This window comes from Acomys russatus, chromosome 16 (assembly GCF_903995435.1).
Source record: "Acomys russatus chromosome 16, mAcoRus1.1, whole genome shotgun sequence".
Taxonomy (NCBI): domain Eukaryota; kingdom Metazoa; phylum Chordata; class Mammalia; order Rodentia; family Muridae; genus Acomys; species Acomys russatus.
Window position 1 is genome coordinate 10,976,919 of NC_067152.1, and position 5,073 is coordinate 10,981,991.

Below are 5,073 nucleotides of genomic sequence, written 5' to 3' on the forward strand. Positions count from 1 at the left end.
CTCTGTCTCCCAAATGTTGAGATTGAAACCATGTACTTTTATTCTATTTATTATTTATTCATTCACTCGTTTGTTTATTTACTTTGAGACAGGATCTCTCTATGTACACCAAGCTGGCCTGGAACTCAGGGAGTCACCTGCCTCTGCCCCCCAAGGCTACCACTTCCTGTGTGCTTTTATGTTTAACAGACATACAATAACTGCACATGTTTATGGGGTTTAATGTGACGCTTCAATCCATGAATATAACGTACAGTGATTAAACAAGGGCAATTATTTTCATCACCTTAAACTTTATGCTAGAAATATTCAAAACTTCCTCCTCCTCCTTTCTTTCTGGTTTTTCAAGACAGGGTCTCTCTGTATAGTCTTGGCTGTCCTGGGCTCACTTTGTAGCCCAGGCTATCCTTGAACTCATGGGGATATGTCTGCCTCTGCGTCCTGAGTGCTGGGATTATAGGCGTGTCTACTAAGATGTTAACTGCAGCCACAAGTGCTACAGAGAGTTAGAACTTCTTCCCAGCAATGTCGCCATACTCCACTCCCACACTCTTCCTACCCTTCCAAGCTCAGTTCTAGTCTCCACTTGTGTGAGGTGTTTCCGCAGCTTCTACCAACTAGAGGAAGAATTCTGAAGGACTCTGCTTTACCAGCACATGCGTGACAAAGTAAGGTGGCTGGGCTATCAGCATACTCCAACCCTATTCTCTTTCCTTTGTTTTGTGTGGGTAACTTCTGTGTGTTGGTGTTGTTTCTTTTGAGGGTCTCATGTACTCCAGGCTAGCCTCAAACTCATTATGTAGCTAAGGCTGGCTTTGAGCGTCTAGCCTTCTACTTTCACCTGGGTGCTAGGACTGTAGTTGTGTACCACCACATTTGACTCTACTTAACTCTTTTTGTAAAACTCTATTCATTTATTTAACCGTGTGTGTGTTTGAATGCCAGGGCCTGCGTGAGGAGGTGAGAGAATAAATGGGAGGAATCAGTGTTCTCCTTCCACCTTGGTGGGTCCCAGGAATCAAATCTAGGCCACCAGCCTTTACCTGCCTTTACCCACTGAGCCACCTGGCTGGCCCTGTATCAATTCTTTATGTCAGAACAGGAGGAAAAACAAAACCAAACCAAGTCGTCAACTTCTAGGACCTGTCATGGTCATGCTGTGAGATGAAAGCAGCTAAGCAACGCCCGGGTTCAATTTCGGAATGATTTAGGTAGGGTCCTTTGTCCTAGGTTTCTGTGAGGACACCACCGTGTTGAAAAGAAGGTGAGATGCAGTGATACCTACACCCCGGGGATTGTGTCCATGTAGAAAGCAAAAGAGAACCAGTTGTTATGATTCAAGCTGTTTGGTAGGCAACTGCATGTTAATCACGTGGACACAGGCTTCCAGACCTCCAAGGAACAGCACGCACAATGAGCTCTCATCTCCAAACAACAAAAGCACCAACCACACCAGGGTACACAATAAAGCACCTTTGCCCAAACAGTGAAAATGAACTTTGGCAAAAAAAAAAAAAAAAAAACTATGTACTGTGCCAGAGCAACGGCAAAGTCAGAGAAGTCTGTCTGGGAGCCTCCCCCTGCTGCAGTGTCGCTTTTATCCCCCCAAGAGCTCTCTCCCAAGCTACGGGGGACTCTGAACCTGCCTTTTTATCTATGCTTCAGGGAAATTTTTTCACTCCAATGGGTCCTTTCTTCCTGGTGGGTTAATTTTAAGCCTTTAATATCTATAGATACCTATTACTAACATTTGATGCATACTCTATAAGAATAGAGGGCTTTGCCTTCCCCCAAAGGAAATGTCAGGGAAGCAAGCAGGTTGACGCGAACTCCAACAGCGCCTGCACCTGCTGCCATTACTTTCTCTGGTCGTCTTTTCTACAAAGTTCTCGACGTCACAAACAAAGTGAGCTTTCAAAGTACAAATCTGACAGCATTGCTTTTCAGGAGAAAACTACTCAGTAGCCGTCTTTCACATATTAGCTCAACAGCCACCGCTCACATAAATTAGGCAGCTGTGGTAGCAGATGATTGTCATCCCAGCACTTAAAATTTTGACCAGCCTGGACTACAGAGCAAGTTCCAAGACAGACAGAGTTGTTACACAGAGAAACCCTGTCTCGAAACAAACAAAAAAACAAACAAAAATATTGAATCCAGGCAGGAAATGGTGGTCCATGCCTTTGATCCCAGCACTTGGGAAGCAGAGGCAAGAAAATCTCTGAGTTCTGGGTTCAAGGCCAGCCTCTTTTACAGAGCGAGTTCCAGAACAGCCAAGAAACCCTGTCTTGAAAAACCAACCAAACAAATAAAAGAAAGAAAGAAAAAAAAGCGCAAAAAAAAAAAAAAAAAAAAGAGAAAAAAGAAAGAAAGTTTGAAGTCAGCTTATCACACACCCCTCCTTTTTTTTTTTCAGACAGTGTCTCTCTATGTGGCCCTGGCTGTCCTAGAACTCACTATGTAGACCAGATTGGCCTTGAACTCAAAGAGATCTACCTGACGCTGCCTCTTAGAGCCAGGCAAATAATTGTTTCTTCCTTAGGTGGGAGCAGTTTGAGACAGGGTCACTCCATGTACCCTTGGATGTCCTTGAACTCATGATGTAGACCAAGCTAGCCTCAGCTCACAGAGCTATGCCCACCTCTGCCTCCCATGTGCTGGGACAGGCAGGGCTACACAGAGAACACCCCTACCCCAAAGTTTCTCTCTGGATATGCTCTAAATATACTATGGGTTTCTCAGAGTCATTCTGCGTCCTAAACTAAGTTTTACTATCTCTGCTTGCTGCACAAAGCAGTGGTCAGCATCTAGCCAAGAAGCTTGCCTCTTCACCATGCTGCTGGCTTGTGTTTCCATGCATCGGTCTCTGCGCCACTGATGTGGGAGTAATACCACCGCCTTGAAGGGGTTTCCTAGGACTAAAATGAAAGGGAAACAATATATACAGAAAACCTTAAACAACAGCTATTTTGGTACTTTGCTATGTCATTTTGAAGAGTGTGTTTATGCGTACTTGATTAAAGAGTAGAGAGCTGCAGAGAAAAATGTTCTTGACGTGATTATAGATTCTAGAAAATTAATAAAACGAGCAGAGACACAGTAGAAAAAATGTGTTGGCTGTGTAAAAATACCCAATTACAGTCATTTATATAAGCAGTTTAACATTCAAGGCCTAATTACCATGCAGCACCATAACAATTACACATGTCATTAGGTATGCATTGGGTTAACCTTTTTTTGAGCTCCTTCCGTTTGATTACAGTAGTAAAGCACCAGCCATACCCAAAGCGCAGTCTCCAGCTAATTATTCCTGATACACAAGCCTGCTCAACACTCACGGTCATAAAACGCAACAGATCCCGAACTCATTTCCACTTGAGCCTATTGTGAGCATGCTAGTGCAACTATTGTACTTGTCCCATGACCTGTGTGATAATACTCTCAACTTTGTGTTAAGCGGTGACAAAGAAACTCTGTTATGTATCCCTTGTGCTAGAAACCTACTGGTTTCCAGGAAATAGGAGTCATTGATTCAAATAATAGAAAAAATCCTAGTGTTTAATGATGCACAAAAGGCCCTAGAACAACTTTTTTTTTTTTCCCAAGACAGGGCTTCTCTGTATAGCTCTGGCTATCCTGGAACTCGCTCTATAGACCAGGTTGGCCTTGAACTCACAGACATCTGCCTGCCTCTGCCTCTCAAGTGCTGGGATTAAGGGTGTGCACCACCATCACCCTGTTAATAACTTTATCTTTTAATATTCTAAATTATGTGTGTGAGTGTCTATGTGTGTGCACACACAGTTGTAGCCCACATGTGAGTGCAGTGCTCACAGAGACCAGAAGAGGGCAAAGGATCCTCCTGAAACTGGACAGACGGTTGTGTGCTAACAAGTGGGCCAGGAGTTATCTTAAGCACGGAGTTATCTCTCCAGCCCCAGCGTCCTGGTCTTATGTAGAGCTGGGCTAAAATTTAAGAGCATTGTACATTCTAGGCAATCTCTGTGCTGAATGAGCTATACTCGCACTTGAACACTGTTTGAATTAGGTAGTATTTTCCCTTTATATATAAGGAAGAAAAAAGTCACAGGAAAGTAGTAATCTGCTGAAGTAATTCTTCCTCCTCCTCCTCTTCCTCTTCCTCTTCCTCCTCCTCCTTCTTGAGACAGGTTCTCATTCTAATGCCCAGGCTTGCTTAGAACTAGAAGCAATCCTCTGGCTTCAGCTTCTAGAAACTCTCAGCCAGCATGCCCAGCTTTAACTCAGTTAAATTATTTTTAACACTTTTTCCCCCCTGGTTTTTCAAGACAGGGTTTCTCTGTGTAGCCCTGGCTATCCTGGACTCACTTTGTAGACCAGGCTGGCCTTGAACTCACAGAGATCCACCTGCCTCTGCCTTCTGAGTGCTGGGATTAAAGGCGTGTGCCACCACGCCCAGCCACACATTTATTTATTTTAAAGATTAATTTATTATGTATACAGTGTTCTGCCTGCATGTAACACCTGCAGGGCAGAAGAGGCACTAGATCTCATTATAAGTGATTGTGAGCCACCATGTGGGTGCTGGGAATTGAACTCAGGACCTCTGGAAGAGCAGCCAGTGCTCTTAACTGCTGAGCCATCTCTCCAGCCCCCCCCCCCAATATTTATTTTTAATTAAAATTTTTTACTTTTTTGTGTGCGTATGCATATGACATATAATGCATGTGAAGTCAGAGGACACTTGCCAGGGGAATGGATAGAGTTTCTCAAACGTGACTTAACAAGAAGCAAGAAATTGTTGGTTTATGAATGATAAGAGTATATATCAAGGGGGATAGCCAAAGAAGGGTAGAACGAGAGTAAGAGAAAGAAAAGAAATAAATGGTAAAAGGAGGCAAAAGAAAGATGCAAAAGGGCGAAGGCAGGGGATTTAAGAAAAATGTAGGGAGACAGAGTGGGAAAGAATAGGTAGGGGTAGCGATATTAAGGCCCTGATGACAACCAGGCAATACCAATCAAGGGACATGGTCCCAAATATTGGGGACAAGGTTGAAATGTGAAAGAAAGAACAAATATACAATAAAGGTGGAG